Source organism: Thamnophis sirtalis, unplaced genomic scaffold, assembly GCF_051295495.1.
Source record: "Thamnophis sirtalis isolate CommonGarterSnake01/CBP01778 unplaced genomic scaffold, rThaSir2_p1.2 scaffold_3, whole genome shotgun sequence".
NCBI lineage: Eukaryota > Metazoa > Chordata > Lepidosauria > Squamata > Natricidae > Thamnophis > Thamnophis sirtalis.
Window position 1 is genome coordinate 54,890,614 of NW_028261383.1, and position 12,305 is coordinate 54,902,918.

The 12,305-nt window shown below is 44.1% G+C and overlaps 1 long non-coding RNA gene across 2 annotated transcripts in view; it reads right to left on the bottom strand.

Annotated features, from left to right (window-relative positions):
* LOC148047975 (uncharacterized) overlaps positions 1–12,305 on the bottom strand; it is a 90,257-nt gene that overhangs the window by 77,698 nt on the left and 254 nt on the right. For both annotated transcript variants that reach the window (XR_015695882.1, XR_015695883.1), the window contains exon 2: positions 11,122–11,192. This is a non-coding gene — a long non-coding RNA (uncharacterized LOC148047975). The remainder of the gene's footprint in view (positions 1–11,121; positions 11,193–12,305) is intronic.

A 12,305-nucleotide genomic window follows, 5' to 3' on the forward strand; every position in this document is an offset into this window, starting at 1 on the left:
ATTTTTTAAACTTTTTCCACATATAAAGCGCACCGGGTTATAAGCCGCGCTCAGAGACCCGGCTCCCCTTGGTTCCTCATCGAATCACGTGCGCAGGTTGCAACTGGAACTCCGTCTGCCCGAGTTGGGGCATTTTCTGGCTTGGGACGCTCCGGCGGCTTCTTCGGGAGGCAGCCCGCCGGCTTCGGCGAAGGCTGGGACGGAGAGCGCGGCGACCTGTGCAAAGTACTTTCGCCCCCACGCCGGCCCCCCTCACCGCGCGCCGGCCTTTGGAGATGAAGGGGCAGGACTTCCCGGGCGGAAGGCATGCCTGGCTCTGCGGCTCCAGCCCCGGCACCTTTCGGCCGAGCCTCTCCCGCCAGGTGGCCGCCTTCCTCCGCTGAGCGGCCCCGCGCAGCCTCGCCACCCCGGGAGATCGCCAGCGCGGGGGCCTGGGGCGCCGCGGCCAGGGAAGCCGAACCGGGCGGCGGCGGCGCTCCGGTCGCTCTGTCCTCTCCGCCTCCCGCGCGCCCTTGACCGGCAGCGCAGAGCCGGCTGGGGCGCGCAGCGGAGTTAGGCAGGGCGACTGCCAGGGATGGGGTGCTCGGCGCCGGCAAATCCTGAAGGGCTGCGCCGGTCTGCCGTCCCTTCTTGCGGCGGCGGGGGTGACGGAACAGCCCAGTCTATAGGGGCTGGGAGCTGGGTGGCTCTCTGCTTGCCCCCCGGTCTCCGACTGAGAAAGTAGCGAGGTTGAAGGGAGAGACCCGAGGGACGTGTGCATGCTTGTGAGCTTCAAGTTTGAGCGTCGGGAGGGAGAGATTTTCGATCTTTTTTCACATATAAAGCGCACTGGGTTATAAGCCGCACTGACTGTTTTTGATCAAATTTTAGGATTTTCAGTGCGGCTTATAGTCGTGAAAATACGGTACACATTGTACTACAATTTAAAGAATGAGGTTGAATGGTTATGTTTTTTCTTGTTTATTTGTATTATTTATTTTTAGAAATAAGTCAATGTGGCAAACATATCCAGAGCAGCTTCCTCCTATTTGCCTGACAACAACCACCCTGTGAGGGGAGTTGGGCTGAGCTAGAGCAGCTGCCCCAAAATCATCCAGCCAGCTAAGGCGGGATTTGAACTCACAGGTTCCTGCTTTCTAGCCTGGTGCTTTAACATCTAGACCAGGGATGTCAAACTCAAGGCCTAGGTCCGGATCTGGTCCGTGGGGTGCTTAGATCTGGCCCACAGAGCCACCCTGGAAACAGCGAAGGACGGGCCCACAATACCTCTGCCAGCGAAAACAGAGCTCGCAAGGACCACACGTGCCCCTCCTTAGCTCTGTTTTGCTGGCAAAGGGTTGCAGGAGGCTGTTGCAGCCGAAAACTGAGCTCAGGAGCCCGTTTTCACTGGCAGAATCCTCAGGGCATCACTGGTGCTTCTGACATGAGTCGAGCTGGACATGCCCACCTTGGCCCCACCCACCCCAGCCCCCGAAATCAAACACAACTCAATGAAATAGAGTTTGACACCTGGGGCCTAGACCAAACTGGCTCTCATGCATCATAGGAAGAAAGATGCCATGTTTTATAAGTAATGCTAGATTTGCACAAAGGTAGATCTGCTTCATGGTAGTTAAACAATATGTAAAACTACAGAAAAGGAAAATGAAATAGTTTCCTTTATACGGTGGCGGAATCGTGGAACTTCTAGAGTGAGGGGTTGTCAGAAATTAATAGCTTCATTCCTCTAACGTAAGAGCCCAGAGAAGGTGTAGGTAGGTAGACCTTAATTACCCACTGTTTCATTTAGTGACTGTGGAAAAAAATAGTGAAAAAAACAAGCTTTGCCACCAGTCTTTACATTTATGAGTGTCATGTGATCATCACTGGGCCACTTGGCAACTAGTGCACATTTGTAACTGTTATGTCTTCCAACGGTCATGTGATTGTCATATGTGTGCTTCCCAACTAGCTTGCAGCAAGCAGAGTTAATGGAGAACACAGAAGTGAAATTGCAAGTTGCAATCCCATGATGTCTCACTGAATGACCACGGTGATTTACCTAATGACTGTGACATTGCAAGCCCATCAAAGTCATCTTTTCTTCTTAGCCACCATACCTCTTAGTGATGAAATTACCAATCCCAATTGGGTCACTAAGCAAGGACTATCTAAATATCACTCATAGATTCATCAAAATTAAACTAATCATATGCTGCAGATCAATATGTGATTCTTGAATGTTAAATTTTTACACATCTTCCTCTCTGAATGGTTGCAAATTGCATAGAAAACTATCATCCTAATAATAGGACAAAACAAATACTTTAAAAAGTATTTGTACTCATATTCTCCAAAAACATAAGTATAATAGTAATGGATCAGTCCCTCCTAGTTCTGCAGAATTAGACTCGAGTGTTTCAAGTCATTACTTTGGAGATGGCGTCATCACTGCCAACCCGAACAGATTTGCCTAGGAAAAAAGTCGAGTTCCATGGACAGTCCTTGTAGGATCTTCATAGCAACATCACAGTAGAATAGAATAGAATGGAGTGAAAACTTTTTTGTCACTTTAAATATACACTAATCAGCATACATTAAAATGAAATTTTGTTGCATTCAGCTCTCAAAAGATAACCATTATGCATATACCCACATATCTGTGACACAGAGAAACATCACAGTCTAGTTAGAGTGTATACATACGCATGGCAAAAAAAAAAAAAAGATGACTCCGTATAATTTATAACATAGATGACATAAGGAACAAAGCTGTTCCAGAATCTAGTTGTCTTGCGATAGATCACGGGTGTCAAACTTGCCATGTCACGTTGCTATCACGTGACTTATTGTAGGAAGTTAAAACCACCCTTCTCCTAGAAAAATGAAATATCCTGGGAAATATTGAAAAGACAGAATATTATATTTCCTTGGATAAGAATTGGAGAAACATGTTTTTAGGCAGGAAACAGACTCACTCTTAATGACTCCCATCTTTGTCAACGGGCCATTAAAATGCCTGAGTCAGTCTATTCTACATAACAAAGATCCCCTTTCAGCTCCAGTGTGATGGGATTACGGCATGATAGCATTAGCCCTTTACACATCTCACCACGGGCTACCTGGGAAGAAGCAATGCTGTCTTGAACTCATGCCCCTGCATGGCTCCATGTGAGTCTGACAACCAAGCAGAATACAAGCTCAGGTTCAAAGGCCAGAAGGAGCATAAAATCAGGGACTTTCAGCATCTCGCACTCTCTTTTCTTCTTCACCCAACATGTGGAAGCATGTGATCCCTCTTTTCTGTTCATGAGCTCAAGCCATGTCCACCATTAAACCATCTTTCCAAGCAGCCTCCATGTTTCCAGTGTCTTTTTCCTCACTTGGAACTGAACCCAGAAGGACATTTCTTCCAACAGTATCATGACATTATTTCCCTTCACGGAGCTGGGGCAGTCGTGGCCTGCGCATGACGCATTGGGCCCGTGGGCTGCCAGTTTGACACCTCTGCTATAGATACTACGAAACCTCCTCCCAGAGAGTAGCAATGGAAACAAACTTAGAGCTCTAAACACATAGAGCTTGTAAGCAGTATCCTGAATAACGGGAAGCAAGCGTCCTATAATCTTCTCATCTGTCCTCTGCAACTCAGTAATTATGCAACTATCTTCTTCTAGTCCACGATGGTTCTTTCTTTCTTTCTTTCTTTCTTTCTTTCTTTCTTTCTTTCTTTCTTTCTTTCTTTCTTTCTTTCTTTCTTTCTTTCTTTCTTTCCTAATCTAGGCTATAGTTTGGGGCACACTTCCTGATGATTTAATCTAAATAAAAAACACTTCCAACCTTGCTTTAGCTTTTTGAGATCGGCCAAGTTCAGCTAGATGCTTTCATTTAATGGCCGTGAGCATCTAGGACAAAACTCACTGGAATCAGCGACACCTCCCTCTTTCTTTCTTTCTTTCTTTCTTTCTTTCTTTTTTCTTTCTTATAATAGTTATTTTACAATTGGATTATCATGTGAACGGGATGCATTCTTAATTTAAATTTAATTGATATTGAGATGTATAGTCTATCTTATTGCTGGATTTTCAGTGCCAATACTAAGAGTAAATATAATCTGCAATAAAACATATATCAACATTTTTTCTAGATTCCGGACTGTCACTTCTGGCCAATTTTAGAAAGTTTTTCTATCCAAGTCTCAAACCTGCTTTAAGTTGACTGCAACTGTAGTTGACTTCATAGGTGCTTATGTAAGCAGAAAAGCAAGCTATAAATTGAATATTTTCCTTGGCCACAAAAAAGGCATACTTTTCAAATGCTCGCTTTGGGGACTTTTTCAACTTTCTAATCTATTCCATTCAAGCACTACCCAAATAGGCACAGCTTCCTAGGTCAGAGAAGGCAAGCCAGACGCTGCTATCTAGATTTTGCTATCTAGATGCTCCTATTTTCTTATTTAGACAAGGAAAACAACAGAAAGTAGTTTTATAGTTAGGTTTATGGTTATGTTAAAAGCAATTAAAGCCCAGTGACAGAATACTAAATGGGATTGGAATGAAAGTCACAGTGACTGAACACATGAAGTCCTGCCTTATCATTTATCAAACATGTTAATATTGGCCATGTTTACTTGGAAAAAAGACATTCACTCTTCAGTAGCGCATTTCTTTTCATATGTATATTCTATTTACTCAGTCATGGCCCTTTGACCTAGCGTCCAAAGCATGGAGGGAAGGCTATTTCCACCACTACTTGCAAACGACGCCACCTGAATTATTTAAATCTCAGACAATTAATCTAATAATTGTTTTTTTTTACAATTACATTACAATTGTACATGTATTTACAATTTTTATAAATTTTATTTCCTATATTTATTATATTTTTATAAATTTTATTTATACAATGCAAATGTTATTACATTGCAATTGTAATCTGCACCTCTATAACTGTCTGGTTTGGCTCTGCAACCAAACAAGACAGACACAGACTTCAATGGATAATTAGAACTGCAGAAAAACAATTGCTGCCAACCTACCTTCCATTGAGGACCTCTATGCTGCATGAGTCAAAAAGAGGGCTGTGAAAATATCTACAGAGTCCTCACATCCTGGACATAAATAGTTTCAACTTCTACCTTCAAAATGACGCAATATGGCACTGCACACCAGAACAACTAAACACAAGGGCAGTTTTTTCACTTTGCTAAACAACTAATTCCCACAACACTGTCAAATTATTTACTAAGACTGTATTACTATTATTCTTCTCACCCTTACTATTATCTATCTCCTCCCATTTATGACTATAACCATGTTGCTTGTATTTTTACAATTTATATTATTCTGTTTGTTTCCTAGTATGATTTAATTACTTATTAGTAACCTATGACTATCACTAAAGAGAACGATCATCTTATGATTCTTGATGAATGTATTTTTCCTTTTTTTCCCTTTTATCTACACTGAGAGCATGTGCACCAAAGACAAATTCCTTGTGGGTCCTATCACACTTGGCCAATTAAGAATTCTATTCTATTCTAAAGGATGTGATCTCTTTTAAAGGATGATCCCCAGATCATTTTGCTTTTGTGCTATTTATTTACAGGAATATATAATATGGTACAAAAAGACTCAAGAATGGTTTACCCTTTGACAAAACAGATTAAAAACAAGTAAGTGGATGTAATCAGTATAAAGAAACCCACAGAAATCAAATTGTCATCAAGTGCATTGGCCACAAAATGTACAGGAATGGAGGGAGCAGGACAGATGGGCCTTTTCAAGAGGCATAGCATTCCACAGTATGGGGGTTGCCATCAAGAAGGCATGTTCCCACCAAGCATGGGAGACACTATCAGTAACTCTTCCCATGAAAGATGCGCAGGACAAGTTACTATGAGGTCCTTGATGTTCTCTGAGCTTGGTTGGGGTTGTTTTTGTAGATGTTTCATTAGCAAACTAGATGACATCACCAGCACACTGATGATGTTACCTTGTTGGGTCTGAAATGTTTACAAGAAAACAAGTTCAGAGAATACCAAGGACTCTACAGTTCAACCTTGAGCTACAAATATTCTCTCTTTTTTTTCCCCAGGACAAGCCACATGTAGTGAGAAAGACCATCCAGATCTTTGTACAGGTTTATAAGTTGCAACCACCATCTTGAATTGGGTCCAGAAGCCTATTGGCTATTGAATCTTATTGTCTTTTTGTATCACCTGCATTGTCAAGTTGTTTTCAAAGACAGCCTAAGCACAAAACAAAGAGGGCATGAGTCACAGTTTTAAATGCTGCCCAGTCCAGAAAGGCTCATTGGAAGCTGTGGAGGACCCTGGACAGGGTTCCGACTCCGAGCAGGGCGCAGAGAGGCTGGTTGGCCACGAGGAGGCGCCTGAGGCCTGGAGCAGCGGTGAGAGCCAAAGGCAGCGTGCTCCTGAAGTCAAGCCTTGAAGCAGTGGGGAGGAAACAAGGGAGTGTGATCCTGACGTCATGCATTGGAGCAGTGGGGAGGAGACAAGGGAGTTGGTCCTGGATGCCCCGCAACGGAGGGCTAATGGGTGTAAAGAACAGTTACGCAGTTACAGGAGATAATTGAACTCAGCTGGTGGTAATTAGGCTCCTCTCAAGACTATAAAAGGAATGGCTTTCCACAAGCTCGTCGCAGGAATCAACGTATTTACTAGAGCTGGAGAAGCTATCATGGCTATCTTGGCAGGCTGAATTGTTGCCAAGGTCAGTCTGTGCTGGATTGATGCCAAGGTCTGGTCTGTGCTGGATTGCTGCCAAGGTCCTGTCTGTCTGTTAATAAATCCTTGAAATATCTTTGTCTCAGCGTGCTTTGGTGTATGAAGAGGGGAGGTCAGAAAAGAAAGCTATGTGGTCAAGACTTTCCATTTGATGATCCAAAGGGGATCTCAATCCAAGAAGACACAGAAGTCCAAGAAGTCACAGATGTCCTTCCCTCTTCTCCAAAACTAATCTAGTGACTGGGATTGAGTCAGTTAGCTCAGTTAAAACAGTTAACTGTTAAAACATTGAATATGAGCGTGTTTGGATCCATCAGTCCTGTTTAATTTCTCTTGATTGGGAAATATTCAGATCTATTTTGTTTAGGATCTCTTTAGCTGAAACTCCATCAGTATGTCCATAATCTTCTCCCACAATAGATTTGGGACTGGGCAGAAGTTGTCTAACACAGCTTATGAAGACTCTCCCCTTTTATAATAGGCAGTACTTCTTAAGAAAGCTTTAACCACCTCCGAAATCTGTCCACACACCTTTAAAGACAATAGACGGACTAATAGCTCCAGCCTATAGATGGTATAACTCATGTCACAGATAAACCTATCTGGTTCCTCAATTGCTACAAGATCAAAAGAGTGTTACTTTGAGTCACATTATTTGATCTAGATTCCTCATCTAACTCTGAGCAAATATGTTCTGCAAAGGATTGTGGAGATATGTCACAGTGGCCCAAAGGGCAATCTTCATCCTGTCTTTCCCCAAAATAGCACGGATAACTCCCATAAAGATTGCTGGATACCAGTCTGCAGATGCAGTAAGGATGTAGTAGAAGGAATGCTTTGCTGCTCCTATTCCCAGAGTATAGCCTTTGGTCATATTCACTTGATTTGTTTTTCGCCATTATATTGCTTAATGTTTCAAAGAACCCTTGGTATCTGGACCAAAAATCAGCTGCTTGGGAGCAATCTCATCTAACTCCCTAGTTACACAGAGTACAGTGGGACACATTTCTTGATTCTCTGGGAAAAAATTCTAAGCACCTTCAGAAAACTCTCTGGATTCAGCTGGTTTCTTACTCCAACTGTTTTGTCTATCATTCCTGCAGTTTGTGTGAGACAACAATATGGATGCATACAGAGTAATCTGATCATTGCAAAAGACTGACAACTTGTTCCCCATTTTCTGACCACACCACCGTTTTAAAGTAAACACCATGTCTCAGATGCAATCCTGTTACATGTGAGACATGGTGTTGTTACAACCTCAAACCCCCACAGCTTCAACCTAAAACTGTCTACTATGCACTTCACCCCATTCCTAAGAGGTCCATAAAGGGGGTGTGCATAAGTGCACCAGCATGCCTACCATCCCTGTCCTACTGCCCCCCCCCCGCCTTTATTTGTACTCATTTTCTTGGTTCATGCCCATGTTTATACTTATACCCAGGGCCGGATTTTCCTATAGGCTAACTAGGCTTCAGCCTAGGGCCTCAAGATCAAGAGGGGCCTACATTCAAATTGTTAGCAAAATTAAAATTACACTATTCTAAAAACAGTGAACACTAAAACACTGAACCGAAAATAAGGAGAAATTCTACGCATATGACTAATAAACAAACATAAAAATGTATTGGTTAAGATCGTTCCAGCGCCGGGGCAGTTGGGGAGCCCGCCCACGTTCCCGGCACTGGCTGTCGGGCGAGAGGCGCGGCCGCTCCCAGTAGCCGCCCCATCGACGCGGAGCCCACCAGCGGCCAGGCAGGTGAGGGCGAGGGGGCTGAGCTGGGCAGCTGAGCGCAGCAGGGGAGGTGGCTGGCCTCGCTGCCTTTGCCGCAGAGCAGAGCCGCCCTCCGTCGGGAGGCCAGCTATATATATTGATATATATTGATATATATCACAGTAATGATGTATTTTATTGTCTCTCATGTAATTTACAAACTTAAAAATGGAAGGTGAAAGGGCCTCGTAAGTGGAATAGCCTAGGGCCTGTTTTCATCTAAATCCGGCCCTGCTTATACCTGTCATCTTTTACATGTTTGACAAACAAAAGAAATAAAATAAATACAAAATCTCTAGACTGCAAAAGATCACAGAATGCTTGGAGAAAACCAGTGGCTTTTTCAGTATGTATCCTAAATTAAACAACAACAAAAATCACCCTGAAGGCAGAATGTATCATGTTCTATATCAAGAACATCAAATGTGTTCCTGAGATGGAAACAGTACAATCAAACAAAATAGTCAATTAACACTGCAATCTCATAGTTGGAAACCTTGACCCATTCCAGTCCGGCTTCAGGCCTGGTTACCGCTTTGGTCGCATTGACCAATGATCTCTGGAGAGCCAGGGATGGAGGCCATGCCTCCATCTTGGTTCTCCTTGACCTCTCGGCGGCTTTCGATACCATCGACCATGGTATCCTTCTGCGACGACTGCGGGAGGTGGGGGTGGGAGGCACTGTTTTGCAGTGGTTCTCCTCCTACCTCTCGGACAGGTCGCAGTCGGTGTTGATTGGGGGGCAGAGATCGACCCCTAGGCCTCTAACATATGGGGTGACGCAGGGGTCGGTCCTGTCCCGCCTACTATTTAACATCTACATGAAACCGTTGGGCGAGATCATTCGGAGGCACGGGATAAGATACCACCAATACGCGGACGATACGCAGTTGTATTTGTCCGCCCCGTGCCAACTCAGTGAAGCGGTGGACGTGATGAACCGGGGTCTTGAAGCCGTTAGGGACTGGATGAGGACTAACAAGCTTGTACTCAACCCGGAGAAGACCGAGTGGCTGTTGTGTTTCCCTCCCAATAATTTGGCTAGTGTTCCATCACTCAGGCTGGGGGGCCAAATATTATACCCCTCAGACAGGGTTCGCAACTTGGGAGTCCTCCTGGACCCACAGCTGACCTTCGATCACCATCTGTCGGCTGTGACCAGGGGGGCATTTGCCCAGGTTCGCCTGGTGCGCCAGTTGCGACCCTACCTGAACCGGGAGGCTCTCACAACAGTCACTCGTGCCCTTGTGACCTCTAGGCTGGAATACTGCAACGTGCTCTACATGGGGCTGCCCTTGAAGAGCATCCGGCGACTTCAGCTAGTCCAGAATGCGGCCGCGCGAGTGATTGTGGGTGCTCCTCGGTTCGCCCACATAACACCTATCCTTCGCGAGCTGCGCTGGCTACCTGTTGATCTCCGGGTGCGCTTCAAGGTGCTACTTATCACCCATAAAGCCCTTCATGGTAGTGGATCTGGGTACTTGAGAGACCGCCTCCTGCCAATTACCTCCTCGCGACCGATTAGATCACACAGATTAGGCCTCCTCCGAGTTCCATCTACCAGCCAGTGCCGACTGGCAACTACGCGGAGGAAAGCCTTTTCAGTAGTAGCTCTGACCCTTTGGAACGACCTCCCCGTGGAGATTCGTACCCTCACCACCCTCCAGACCTTCCGCACAGCCCTTAAAATCTGGCTATCCCGCCAGGCCTGGGGTTAAAGATTGGGATCCGTCCCCACCCGAATGATGAATGAATGTTGCTTCTATTTTTAATTGTGTATTGTCTGTATATGTCATTACGTGTATCCCCTCCCTATAGGTTGTAAGCCGCCCTGAGTCCCCTCAGGGAAAAGGGCGGCCTATAAATAAAAGCAATCTACAATAAATAAAAGCAATCTACAACTGGGGGACCATGAGTTTTAATCCTGCTGCAAGCACAAAGCAAGCTGGATGGCTTTGGCCAGTCATTTTCTCTCAGGCCTAGGAATTAAATCCAATTTATTGGCTTTGTGTTCTGAGCCATATAGGACCACCAGCTTTATGAAGTAAAGATGCACTAGTGAGGGAATTAAGAAAAATTATGAACAACTCGCTCCTACAGAAGCATGACGACCTTCCTCATTTATCATCTGGAAGACTCAAAGCCAAAAAAAAAAAAAAAAAAAACCACTGGCACTTGTACAACATCTGCCCAACAGCTTTAACACTGATTCCCAATGGAAAGCCAAATGGATCAGTGAATGCTGAGATGTAAGAATATGTCAGAATGCGCACAGTGTGACTATGTGAGACAACCCAGGAGCAAATACAGTAAACAGAGGTTTGTATTTAAATAGTGGTTTTATCTACAAATAATATATACATACAAGTACTTTAGTCAGATCTCAAACAAACAACAATCAGCAATTACAGCATGGAAGCACCCATGAAGAGAGAGATACCCCCCCCCCAAACAGGGTCTATTCTTATTAAATGCTCTTAAAGGGATATCAGCCCAAAACCCGGTATGACTCATTCCTAGCATTACATCACCGTAGCAGCTGGTCAGCTCTTAAATCATCATTACCCTGACAGAAGACATATAAACAACGCCATCAAAAAAGTGCCACACTTTGAATTACCATGTGTTGGAAGGAAAATCCATCTGGTTCAATTCCAAGCTGGGAGAAAGATGCTGGAAACAACATGGAGGCTGATTGGAAAGAAAGTTTACTGATGAACAGAACCACATACAAAGACAGCATGCATTTCTGGGTCAGCTGAACAACTAGTTGAGTGAGAGGAAAGGTTCTTATATGACTCTGTGTTTCTGAAGTTTAGGATCTGTGCAATATGGGTTTTGTGTTTCTAAAGAGCGTGTTGGGCAATTCCCATTGTGGCTGATGGCTTATGCCCTGTGCTGGATTTTGGGTGAGGGGCTGCTTGTTATAATCCTATTACTTGGCTTTTGCTAGCTGTCACACTTTGCTGTAAGGGGTTTTGAAATATCTTGTCTTGAATGGACTTCCGCTGGCAGTATTTACTTTGCCTATGAATGGAGCCATCTAGTTAGTTGGCTTCTGCTTTCAATAAGCTTGCTATCTCCTTAAGTGACAGCATCTGCTTCTTGTTACAATGTTTTCTTTAGGTGTCTGGCTGGAATGTGTCTTTTGGCTTTTCTGAGGCTTTTCCTTATGGTTAATATTTTATCTGGGATAACATGTATGTGTGTGTTGATTTCTTCTTACACATCAATGGACAATCCTGAATAGCATTTGCACCTCACATGTTGGGACTCTGTATAAATGGGACATAGTATCTTCCTGCTGGGTCCTATGTCAAACTGTACATCACTGGCTGTCAACTGAGGGCATGTACTGGTCCAGGATGCAATTTTTTAAAAATATAAAGGATGCTGTGCTTCCTTTATATGGGGACATTGCAATTTAAACATAAATCTTTTTAACATTTATATTTCATTGTGTTTTACTAATCTTGAGGAAATGTTTATAAATATTGCTACTCCATGTATGATATGCCATACACTAAATAAATAATAATAAGCCCTAGAAAGCAGGCAATTGGCAAACCACATTCAAACTCACGCCAAGAAAGCCGCAGGGACTTGTCCAGGCAGTGGCGACGAGTCAAAACTGACTCAAAGGCATCCGCGCACAAACAAAATAACATTCATCTAGGATCAAGGTTTCCACTTAAAATCACTTCAAAGTGAATTCTGGCTCAAATTTCTTCCTGATTTTTTTTTGGGGGGGGGGGGGGTAGGCAAGAATTGCACCCAAGCAACGAAGAGGTGGGGAAGGGCAGA